Source organism: Adiantum capillus-veneris, chromosome 4 (genome assembly GCF_014529385.1).
Source record: "Adiantum capillus-veneris isolate H3 chromosome 4, ASM1452938v2, whole genome shotgun sequence".
Lineage (NCBI taxonomy): Eukaryota > Viridiplantae > Streptophyta > Polypodiopsida > Polypodiales > Pteridaceae > Adiantum > Adiantum capillus-veneris.
In genome coordinates this window covers 163,466,760-163,480,263 of record NC_140934.1, presented here as the reverse complement: position 1 = coordinate 163,480,263, position 13,504 = coordinate 163,466,760, and positions in this window count along the sequence as shown.

The following is a 13,504-nucleotide window of genomic DNA, read 5'->3' as shown; positions in this document are numbered from 1 at the left end:
ACAAGGGTAAATCAGGCTCCATACTTAACAATCTCCCACTTGGAGACTGATCTCCAAACCAAACCTATGACTGCTTTCCATTCTGGCTTCTTATCCTTGAATGCCGATTGAAGATGAGCAAAAGCTCAACTTCTCCTTGTTGACCACCTTTGTAAACATGTCTGCAGGATTTTCACTTGTATGCACCTTTCCTAGCTTTAGTTGTCCCCCTTCCAAAAGAGTGCGTATGAAGTGATATCTCACCTCAATGTGCTTTTTCCTTGAATGAAAGGCTGAGTTCTTCGCAAGATGGATAGCGCTTTGGCTATCACTGTACAAGACACAATTGTCTTGTTTGAATCCAAGCTCTTCTAAGAATCTGTGAAGCCAGAGAATTTCTTTGCTTGCCTCCATCATTGCTACATACTCTGCTTCCGTGGTAGAAAGTGAAACCACTTTCTGCAGCTTTGAAGCCCAGCTTACTGATGTGCCTCCAACCATGAACACATAGCCAGTAGTGCTCCTTCGAGTATCTTTGTCACCTGCCATATCTGCATCAGCATATCCTTCTAGAAAAATATCAGTTCCTCCAAAATACAAAGCATTTGTTGTTGTCCCTTTTAGATACCTAAGTATCCACTTCACAGCTTGCCAATGCTCTTTACCTGGGTTGTCCATGAACCTACTCACAACTCCCACTGCATGTGCAATGTCTGGCCTTGTCCAGACCATAGCATACATTAGAGAACCTACCGCTGCAGCATATGGAACTTTAGACATATAGGCTATCTCCTCATGTGTCTTTGGACACATATCCTTCGTTAGTTTAAAATGACCAGCCAAAGGTGTAGAAACTGGTTTTGCATTTTGCATTGCAAACCTTTCTAGTACCTTCTTGATGTAATCTTCTTGAGATAGCTTTATTGTCTTCTTCATCCTGTCCCTTGATATTTTCATACCAAGTATCCTCTTTGCAGCACCTAAATCTTTCATTGAAAAAGATTTGGACAGCTCCTCTTTTAGGTCTTTGATTTCCTGCATGTTAGCACTTGCAATCAACATGTCATCAACATACAACATTAGGATGATGAATTTCCCATCTCCCAAATTCTCCGTGTAGACGCAGTGATCTGAGTTGCATCTTGTGAATCCATGATCCAACATCCATCGATCAAACTTCAAGTACCATTGTCTTGATGCTTGCTTTAAACCATACAAGCTCTTCTTTAATCTGCAAACCATTTTCTCCTTACCTTTTACTTCATACCCCTTTGGTTGAAGCATGTAGATTTCCTCCTCTAAGTCACCATGAGGGAATTCCGTATTTACATCCATTTGCTCGAGATTTAGATCATGAGCAGCCACAAGGCTTAAGACAAGCCTAATTGAGTTCATTTTTACAACAGGAGAAAATATTTCATTGAAGTCAATACCTTTCTTTTGAGAAAAACCTTTTACCACAAGCCTAGACTTAATACCTTTTCTTCCCACCTTCTTCTTCCTTTAGCTTGTACACCCATTTGTTTTGAAGTGCCCGCTTACCTTTAGGCAACTCAACCAACTCCCGTGTTTGGTTGCGATGTAGTGAGTCCATCTCCACTTGCATGCTCTTCGTCCATTCTTCTTTGGATTCATGTTGCATAGCTTCTTCATATGATTCCGGCTCTCCATAATCTGAGATCAAGAGATGGTTGAAGGAAGGAACAAACCTTTCTGGAGGTCTAGTTGCTCTTGTAGATCTTTGGGGAATAGGTTGAGGCTCCTCATTTGGTTGACGTTGTTGCACATTGTCACCGTTTGCAGTCCTTGAGTCTTCACCGTCCTCAAGCTCCATGTACTCATCACCTGTTTCTTTTGTTTGTTTTCTTTCCAAGTAATCTTTGTACATATTTTGTTCGTTAAAAATTACATCCCTACTCCTTAATATTTTACCATCTTCAGGATTCCATAGGCGATACCCAAAGTCTCCTTCTCCATAGCCAATGAAGAAACACTTTTTGGACTTTGCATCTAACTTTGATCTTAGGCTTCTATCTATGTGCATGAAAGCCTCACACCCAAACACTTTGAGAAATGCATAATTCACCGGTTTACCTGTCCATGCCTCTTCTGGAACTCCCCCATCCAATGCCATTGAGGGTGACCGATTGATTAAGTACACGGACGTACTTACAGCTTCCGCCCAAAGCTCAAGCGGTAGGCTTGCATGTAGCCGCATGCTTTGTGCTCGTTCCATGATTGTCCTATTCATCCTTTCCGAAATCCCATTTTGTTCAGGTGTCCTTGGGGTTGTCCTTTGCCTCCGAATGCCATTGCTAGCACAAAATCTTTCAAAAGCTTGGCTGCAATATTCGCCTCCATTGTCGGATCTGAGGCATTTAACCTTGGTACCTGTTTCATTCTCCACAAAGGCTTTCCACCTTTGAAATATGGAAAATACATCGGATTTATTCTTCATGACATAAACCCATGTTTTTCTAGTCGCATCGTCTATGAATGTTACATAGTACAATGAGCCACCAAGTGATGGTGTACTTGCAGGACCCCAAACATCAGAATGAACCAACTCAAGTTTTTTATTTTTTCTTTCATTTCCTGATTTTTGAAATTTTACCCTCTTTTGTTTACCATAAACACAATCTTCACAGAACTCTAAGTCCACTTCTTTCTTCAAACCTGGTAGAAGCTTCTTTGTTTGAAGAATTTGCATTACTTTGGCACTCATATGCCCAAGTCGGTAGTGCCACACCGCACTGTCAACTTCTGTAGTCGCTGCACAAGCTGAAGGTTGCATGCTAACAGTACACAAGTAAAGTGTACCGACTTTTTCACCCTTGTCAACCACCAAAGATCCCTTTGAGATCTTCCACCGTTTGTTTCCGAATGCAATGTTGTGACCTTCATCGTCCAGTTGTCCTGTAGAGATCAAATTTTTGCGAAGAGAAGGAACATGCCTAACATCTTTAAGCTTCTATTCATTTCCGTTAGCAGTTTTGACAGAAACTGTACCTTTGCCAACAATCTCACAAGCTTCATCATCACCCAAGTATACATACCCAAAATTACCTTTGGTGTAGTCTTGGAAATGCTGCTTGTGTGGTGTCGCATGGAATGAAGCCCTGGAATCTACTATCCAGGAATTAGACACATTGTCTAATGAGAGAATTAGAGCATCTTGCTCTACTTTACCTGCCACATTGGCCTCCGATGTTGGCTTGTTGTCTTGAGACTTTGTCTCCTTCTTCTTCTTGGACCAGCAATCCTTCTTGACGTGGCCCTTCTTGCCGCAGTTCCAACATTCAAGAACTGACTTTGTGCGTGACTTGCTCCGCCTTGAGCAATCACGACCCTTTTGGTTTTTGAACCTCTCCTTAAGCCTTCCTCTTGTTTCCACTGATAGTGCAGCACTTGATGATTCTCCTGTGCTTCTCCTTCGCATTTCCTCGCTTAGGAGAACACCCACAACATCATCAAACTTAAGAGTATTTGTGCCAGAGATAGAATTACTTACAGCCATCACAAGGCTATCCCAACTATCCGGTAGAGATGATAGTATAAGGAGAGCTCACACTTCGTCATCGAAATTGATTTTCACTGATCGAAGTTGACTTATGTTTGTGTTAAAGTCATTTAGGTGTTCTACAACTGAACCATTCTCTGCCATCTTTAGATTGAACAAGCGCTTCATAAGAAATACCTTATTGGATGCCGATGGTTTCTCGTAGAAGTCGTCAAGTGACTTCATCAAGTCCTCCGTGGTCTTTATCTCCGAAACATTGAAGGCCACCGTTGATGCTAAGCTTAACCGGATTGTTCCCAGTGACTTTCGATCAAGGACAATCCATGCTTCATCTGCCATTGTTGCGGGCTTCTTCGCAAGACCGCCTAGTGGCAAATAGAGGTCCTTCTGGTAGAGATAGTCTTCAATCTGCATCTTCCAATGTTGGTAGTTTTTGCCATTGAACTTCTCAATCTTGAGCTTCCCTTCCTCCGCCATAACTCCCACTCAATTGAAGGAATACTTTCCTTGAGATAATTTAGCTACGAGCAAACCTTGCTCTGATACCAGTTGTTAGGAAATAAGATGTAGCTAAATAGATAATTGAGTAGATTACTTAATGGAGAGAGACAGATTTATATACACGAGATTATAGAGTAGAGAGAGAGAGAGAGAGAGTACACACGATATACGTGGTTCACCCAATGTGGGCTACGTCCACGGGAAAGCAGCCACTCAATGGCTTTAGTACTTCAAAACAAGAAGTAGTTTACAAAGGGATTATACCCTTAATGGAGCTCCCGCCTTGCTTCACTCTCACCACCTCACACTCACCTTGTTGCATCAACTTCACACTATGAAATGTGTGTAGAAATGGCCTCCTTTTATACGCCAAAAGGGTTGCCCTCTCTTATGAGAGGCAGCCATGTGTAGCCGCCCTTGTGCGAATAAGTCCAAAACGGACCCTCCAATCCGCCCATGTGTGGCTGCCCTTGAGAAGACAAGTCCGTTTTTGAATTCGGCCACTGGCCATTGAATTCCGACCACCGTCCATCGGCCATTGACTTCCGACCACCGACCATCGGCCATTGACTACCGGCCACCGGCCAACCAACCGGTTGTTTTTCGACCACTTTCCGCCCGCCGTCCGGCCATAATATTCCGGCGAAGAAGAATATTCCGGCGAAAAAAAAAGTCTCAGGGGCCTCCGTCCCCGAGGCCTTTTCAGTTGCCCCTGATTCTTGTCCGTGAAAATTTTGGTTTCCGGTGAGTGATTTTCCTTCACGCACAATGGCTTCTCCTCATAATGGGGGCCTTACAAATGTGCGCTTTTACCACAGAAAATTACAAGGGTAAATCAGGCTCCATACTTAGACCATCACACTCTTCTCCATGCCATAATTCAAAGAGGGATGATAAAAAGCAAGAGAAGAGAAAGGCGAGAAAGAGGACACCCTCTTCTCCATCTTCTTCATCCTCTTCCTCTTATGAAAGTGATGGTGAAGACAACGAAGATGAAGACAAGAAAAAGGCGAGAAAGAGGTCACCCTCTTCTCCACGTTCTTCACATTCTTCACCTTCTGAAGAAAGTGATGGTGCAACCTTTGAACCATCAAAAAGAAGAGGCCATAGGAAATCCTATGCCGCATGGAAGAGGTCGTCCAAGCTGACGAAATTCAAAGAGGGAGGGAAGAGCATCTCTTTCCTTACCTATGATGGTACCTTTGGTGCTACAGACAAAGTCTTGGCCTTTATCCAGCAATTCGATGCGGCGTTTGGAGATGAGGGCTTCACGGAGTCCTCTAAGCTACGCCATGTAGCTATGCACTTTCAAAAGTCCGCCATGAAATGGTGGTCTAGCCTACGAGCCAACGGTGAAGCTCCGCGAACATGGAAAGCTTTAAGAGCTTCCATTATGAAGCAGTTTTTGGCCACTGATGCCAAAGACAAAGTACTCATCGAATGGCGAAGCTTTAAGCTCTCTCCCAATGAATCCATCCACAAATATGTAGAAAAGTTTTGGGACCTACAACTCAAAGCCACTGTCTTTAAAAAGTTGGATTTTCGAGAACAAAAGCAACAATTTTGTGCGGGCTTAACCGAAGAAATGGCGGAGTATGTCAACTCCCAAAGGCCACGTACCATATCGGCAGTACTACACCATACTATGGTGGCCTCTTGAATCAATTTCCAAACGGGGGCTAAAAGAAATAACAAGCCCCCAGAAAACAAGGGTTCCAATGAGCCTAAGGGGAAGGCAATGTCCAAAAGTCTCCTAAGGGTAACTCCAACAAAGATAAAGAGAAGGGAGTTTACAAAGGTAAGAACAAACTCTCTCCTGAAGAGCTTGAGCGTTATCGCAAGGATAACCGGTGTTTCAAGTGCGGCGAACAAGGGCATGCGTACCGCGCTTGTCCCCAAAAGAACAACCGCCAAGATCCTCCTAGATCTTCCTTGGTTGAAATCCAAGAGGAGGAGACTCACCAAACTCATCACAAAGGATCTCCTCTATGCCATGCTTGGGGAAAGGTAAGAGAACATGATGCTTTAATTCTCTTTGACCCTGGTTCTACTCACAATTTTATATCTATAGAGTTGGCCACCAAGCTAGGTATACAATCCTACGAGATGAGAGATGTCCTACCCCGCAGATAGTGCCTTCAAGGGGCAAGAAGCTTCAGTCACTCCCTTAATCGGGAAATTGAGGCTTCATGTCCAAGGCTATGTGGACAAAGAGGATTTCTTTATCTCTCCTCTCAAGCATGAGGATATAATCCTAGGGGCACCATGGTTTCACCAAGTGGCTGCCGATGTTAAATTTCCTGAAAGGAGAATCTTCTTTAAGTTCAGGGAAAAAGACATGTATATAGATGCTAAGGAAATCCCATTGTACATACACCAGCTTTCAACAAGTCAATAAAGAGCTCTATTTCCGTTTACCTGATTTTTGTTAAAGATTCTCAAAATGAACCTAATACTTTAGCAAAAGAAAATAAAAGAAACCAAAAGGAATTAGATTTATCCAATTTTCTCAAGGGGTTTTAAGATGTCTTTATTGACGAAATCCCTTGTGAGCTACCTCCTAAACGAGGTAATGATGACCATGCAATTGAACTTCTACCAGGAAGTTCACCGCCTAACAAACCTCCTTATAGAGTTTCTCAAACTCAACAAGAGGACATTATGAGGTAAGTGCATGAGTTAGCTGAGAAGGGCATGGTTAGGCCTATCTCATCTCCATTTTGCTCACATGTTCTATTAGTGCAAAAGAAAGACGGCACATATCGTATGTGTGTCGACTATAGAGCACTAAATAGGATCACTATCAAGAATAGGTTTCCCGTTCCACGGGTAGAAGACCTATTTGATAAGCTACAAGGATCGACCTACTTCAGTAGGATTGACCTAAAAAGTGGGTATCATCAAATAAGGATAGTTGATCAAGACATTGTAAAGACCGCATTTCGCACCACATTTGGTCTTTACGAATACATTGTCATGCCTTTTGGCTTGACCAATGCACCAGCCACATTCAACCGCTTGATGGAGAAGCTGTTCAGGCCTCATCGAACCTTCACTGGAGTGTTCTTTGATGATATTATCATCTACTCTAATTCATTAGATGAACACAAGCAACACCTACATGTAATATTTCAAGTTTTAAGAGAGAATAAAATTTGTGTTAATCGAAAGAAAAGTGAATTTTTCTTGCAAGAGATTCAGTATTTAGGTCATATTATCTCTCAAGATGGCATCCAAATGGATCCATCAAAGTTAGAGGTAATAGAAGGATGGCCTAAACCAAGGAATCTTCATGAACTAAGAAGCTTTATAGGTATGTGTGCATACTATAGACGCTTCATAGAAAAGTTCTCACAAATTGCGGGACCATTACATGACCTAACAAAGAAAAGCGTTAGGTATACATGGTTTGCTAAGGAGAACAATGCTTTTGAAAAGCTTAAAGAAAAGCTTATCTCTCAACCTGTGCTTACACTACCGGATCTCTCAAAACCATTTGAGGTCCAATGTGATGCTTGTGGTGATTGCCTTGGAGCTTTTTTGCTCCAAGAAGGGCAGGCCATAGGCTATGAGAGTCGAAGGCTCGACCCTGTTGAGCAAGCTCTAGGCATATACGAAAAGCAACTCCTTGCAGTTCTACATGCCTTAGACTCATGGAAGCACTATTTATTGGGGACTCCTTTCATTCTGCGAATGGATCACCAAAGTCTTAAGTCTTCATGACGCAGACCAAACTCTCCGACAAACAAATGAGGTGGCAAATTTTCTTTCGCAATTTCATTTTCATATTGCTCACATTGCTGGCAAGCATAATCAAGTAGCTGATGCACTCTCAAGACGGCCGAGAGTGAATGCGGTTTCCATAGCAACTCACAATGATCTATCTTCAATGATAGATGAGTACGCTATTGATCCCGATTTTAGAGATGTGATTTCAGCCCTTGCATTAGGGAAGAAAGAAGAACCATTTACTTTACAAGATGGTTATCTTCTCTATGGCAATAGACTATGCGTTACTAACTCACTACGTGAGAAAGTAATGTATGAATCTCATGCTCCACTGTATGCGGGGCATAGAGGGATGCAGTCTACCTTAAAGGGAATTGAAACATATTTCTATTGGCCTACCATGAAAGTGAACATACAAGAGTATGTTTCTAAATGTGTGGTTTGCCAAAAGACAAAATTTGATAGAGGGAAGCAACTTGGATTGCTTCAACCCTTTTCAATCCCTAATTCACCATGGGAGAGCATATCCATGGATTTTATCTTTGGATTGCCTAAGTCTATCCATGGGAATACAGGAATATGGACGATAGTAGACAGGTTCAGTAAGCAAGCTCATTTAATACCTGTCAAAAAGACTATCAAAGCCCATCAAATGGCAACCCTCTTCATTTCACAAATTTTCAAGTACCATGGCTTGCCAATGTCCATAGTGTCGGATAGACATCCTAGAATGACCAGTAATTTCTGGAAGGGTCTCTTTGAGAATTTAGGGACAAGGCTAAACTTCTCTTCGGCCTATCATCCACAAACGGATGGCCAAACTGAAATAGCTAACCTAACCATTCTCGATCTACTAAAAGCCTATGTAACGGAAGTAGATCAAAGATCCCAATGCGAGAAGTACTTACCCTTAGTGGAGTATGCTTACAATAACATTGTACATACTTCCACGGGAAAAGCACCTTTCGAGGTAATTGAGGGAAGATGAAAAAGTCCCTTGCTACTTAAGGTACATGGGAAGATCTTCGCTGCAGATGAGTATAGCCGAGACCTACAAGAATCTTTTCAAAAGATTAAGGATGCTATCTCTATCTCACAGCAAAGGCAAAAGGTTGTTGCTGACAAGCACAGAAGAGCCCAAGCCTTTAAAGAAAACGATTGGGTGTTGTTAAAGTTTCCCAAGGCTCGATTAAGGCACACGACGGGCAAGAATCCTACCGGCCACCAAAAGTACTATGCTAAACTAGCAAAAAGGTACTATGGTACCTTCTAGATTCTTAGGCCAATCAATGAGATGGCCTATCAACTCAAGTAGCCCAATCATTGGCTCATACACAATGATTTCCATGTGAGCCTATTAAAGCCTTACAAAGGAGAGCCACCTCAAGAACCAACTATTGAAGACCCACCGGAGATCAAGGACCAAGAGGAGGTGCTACAGCCCAAGTCCATTCTCTGTTATGAAGACAAGGTATTAAGAGGCGGTAAGACTATCCGACGATATCTTATTAAGTTTAAGAATTATCCTTTTGAAGATGCTAGATGGATGCAAGGCATACAATTAAAGGATAACCTAAACCTTGTCAATGCTTACAATGCTTCCCAAGAGTAAGAAAATGTACAAAATGTTAAAAATGAACAAAGTTTTTTGTCTTATAAGACTCTCTTTTTCTTTATTGTGCACAAAAATGAAGTAGTATGCATGCTTAGATCAAGTTTGCGGAGACGACGTCTCCCAAACACCAAGTAGATCTTGTCACTCTACTATGGAAGACTGATAGGACTAATGTGCAGACATGCTTGCGGCAGCCTTAGGCTCTCAAGCCCCAAATGGACTAGTCATGTATTGTGGAATGATGTCGTAGGGTAACATAGGGATCCTCTACCCGCTAAGAAAAGGACTCATGAATATGATTTATCTTCTCTACACCATAGTCGACGATGACTATGATTTCAAGAGAGAGGTAATGTCATAATAATCAATATCTAATTGTCCTAAATGATTTTCTCATGTTAAAGTGATCATTTAATATGGGGAAGTGCTAGGGGAGAAAAAGCTAGCATATTGGTTAAGCTAGCAGACCGGCCACAATAGGGATCCAAAGGAGGGAAAATAGGGATCCAAAGGGGGGGCCATCTGCAAAAGATCCATGTGCAACAATGGGCTAAAAAGACCCTAAGGTTCGGCCCATTAAGACTTCCAAAATGCTAAGGTTCCAAAATTCAAAGGTTGTGTCCAAAGGTCAACCTTAAGGGAATTGGATGCTTTGTGTGTGACCAAAAAATTCTTTGTACATCCCTACATGGGAGGGGGTGAGCCTTTCTTCTAGGGGATGAGAGATAAAGCCACACACATACACACAAGCTCCCTTTACACAAAGGGAATGAGGGACACATGTCAGCTCTCTAGGCCAGACGCCCACAAGGTGTACCCAATTCCTATTGGATGGCCTTGGAGGTGGACCAATGAGAATTAGGCTAGAGTAAATCTAGTTTAATTAATTTAAAAACACTTAATAAAAGAACCAATGAGAATTAAGTCTCCTAGAAGACTATTGGACAGTCTCCCAAGGGGTCCAATGAGCATTCAGGAGCCCAATGGCTTGCCTGATTCCTATTGGCCAGGAGGCAAAGGGGTCCAATGAGAGTTTAGTTTAATTATTAAATTACCTAAAGCTCTCACAAAAGGGGAAAGGGAGACACATTTCAGAAGTCTATCACTTATGCTGCTTAATAGCCATTGGCTTGACTTGGGGAGGTCCAATGGGGAGCCTGCAAGAGCAAATAGCAAGAGGGCTTGCCCAAGAGAGAGAGGGGGATGATTTTTGCAAGGCATTATCACACACACACTCACACTCACACAATCTCATGTGTGAAGAAAGAGAAGACTATCTCTTCCCAAGCTTTAATGGACAGCTCATCACCTACTCCAAGCTTGTGAGATAGAAGCCTACATCGACACACTCTTGGCTTGTGGATGCAAATCCAACCAAGAGCCAAGATTCAATGCATGCTCATCTCCTCTACCAAGATAATTACTAAGCTAAATCTATGCTAATATGAGTGATTATGTGAGGAGATGTACATCTTTCTCGTAAGATACTCCTTCTTCCTCTCAATCTACTCCCATACCCTGCTAGCTCTCACCATCTTCGAAGGTGTGTGAGGTCTTGGGTCTGAGAACAAGGATAATTAAAGTTGTGTTTACTAAGTGTTTTGCTTAGTGCATGGAGCTTTCATCTTCATTGCACTAGCTAGTCTTGAAGGAACACAAAGAATTGTATTGTACAATGTCTCTCTTGATGGGAGAAACCATAATACAAAGCCTTTTGGAGGGGGGACCGGCTCCATGCAAATCCGTTCCTCAATTGTTGTCAATAGATTAATTTCTCTCTCTTTTGAAAGTATTTTTGATGCTATCTAACTAGGTGTTATGCTTTTTGTTGCTCTCTCCACCCAAGCACTCTTGTAATTCTCATTAGGAATCTATTTTAATGAAATGCCCACTATGTTCATGCTAATTTCCGCTACACACAAGTTTTTAGGCCATTAAATGTTACAGTACGCATACATCATCCATATATACTTCCAAGAATTTCATAAGATATTCTTTAAAATCATGGCTCATCAATCTTTGAAATGTGGTAGGAGCATTAGTTAACCCAAAAGGCATAACCCGATAGGCAAAAATACCCCATTTCGTTGCAAAAGCATTTTTATGTTGATCTTTTGGGTCAATCAAAAGTTGATTATATCCTGAAAATCCATCTAAGAAGCTATAAACTTCTTTCCCTGCAACTCCTTCTAAAACATGCTCAGTGATTGGAAGAGGAAAGTTGTCTTTATTGGTAGCTGCCTTCACTTTCTTGAGGTTGACATACACTCGTAATTTTCCATTCTTCTTGGGTAGTACCACATTTGGAGACACCCAATTTGTGTGTTCAATTTCATAAATGAATTTGGATTCCTTTAGTTTTTCAATCTCTTCTTTGATCTTTCTGGCAAATGTTTCATTGTATGTGTATGGCCTTTTTCTACTTGGTTTTGCATCATCTCTCATGGGTATGATATGTTGACAAATTTCTGGATCAACACCCTTGAGATCCTTGTAAGACCAAGCGAAGATATCTTGGTATTCTTTTAGTAAGCTTATGGTGAAATCTCTTCTTATTCTTCTGTTAGGTCATTTGCAATGTAGGCAGGCCGAGGCTCTTCTCCTGGTTCAGCCAAATCTATCCTTTTTGCATTTTCAGGCCCTTCGTAGGACTCGCCCTATTTTCTTAGTTCTCTAACAGGTTGTTCGACTATGATTTTTCGATCTTGAAGAGTATATTTATTGTAATGGGATGGAACACTCATTACATCTTTACATCCTCTTCTATGGCTTCCATTTTGGTTGTATATATCTCCTTTAAATCTTTTTTCAACTCTTGATACTTCTTTGTCCGCTCAACTCATGTCATGGTTGGCTCCTTGTCCTATTTCTTTGGCTTTGCTTGAGTATCCTTCCTCGTTTTTCTCAATGTTTTTGACATTTTTGGATCTTCATTTGAAGGATATCTTCCAGTGATTTTGTCCTTGACACAATCATGTACATCTATCTGCATCAGGAACTCTGTTCTACTAGAGCTTTCACGTTTCTGGTGTCTCTTTTTCGTCTCATACCATTTCTGTCTTCTTGATTTTTGGTTAGAAAAGTCAAAAAACTTTTCCTCCCCTCCTTTCAAGAGTCGCTTAGCTCTCACGTGTTCTTTTTCTGACCCCGAATCTTCTGAGGTAGCTCAGTGTTCTTCTAGCTCATCTGTTGGATCGTAGTAGAGGTCTGAAAAGACTTGTTAAGCTTTCATCAAGTCCTTGGGTTCCTCATTTTCATCTTCAATGTAGAGGGTTGAAATCATTTGGATAGGAATTATTTCATAGTCGTCCTCATTGAAAAATTGAGCAGGCATTGACGTATTCACTCATACATCCATTGTCGCTAAAATTTGAGTCCACTCAAATGGCTCAAAAAAATGTTCTAGAAAGGGTTCAGGTACATAGGCTTCTTCTCTGCAATCCCTTTCTAAGATACATTCTTCTCGTTTTAAGCTCCCATTGTTTGAACAGATCCAAATAGGAGTGTCTTTGTTCAACCACGATGGAAGCTTAGTTTCAACCAAAAAGACTGAATCAAACTCTTGTATGGACGTTCTCATGACATCTCTATAAGTGTGATCGTTTAGATTAACCATTGTTATAGATCCCACTTGCTTCAAGTATAGATAATTGTTTCCCCATCCTTGGATAAGTTGTACCTATCGCATGAAAGGTCTTTCCAATATGATTTCGTAATTGAGTTTCTTTCCAAAGTCTACTATGGCAAAAGTGTGTTGATATTCAATCCCACAGAAATTAACTATCACCTTTTTAAGCAGTCCTAAGGGTCTTTCAATGTGTCCATCAGCCAACTGCAATTTCATCTGAGTTTTTCTAATGGCTGGTTGTCCCCAGGATTCCCATACTGCATTTATGGCTATGGCTATGCCTGCCGCACTATCCAATATTGCCATGGTTTCTATGTCATTATATTTCACTGGAAGGGTGGTGTTTCCTTCTTCCCCTTTGTAATATTCTCCGACTTTGTTCATTGAAATAGATCGAATATCTTAGTTATCCATTTTGTGTTTCAATCTTCCCAATTTTATTGAGATTAGCTCCGTTATCCTCACCTTCTCTAGGGTTTTCTATAAATCATCCCATAAATATGGTCTGATTTTTAACAGGTCTTCCAAAGTA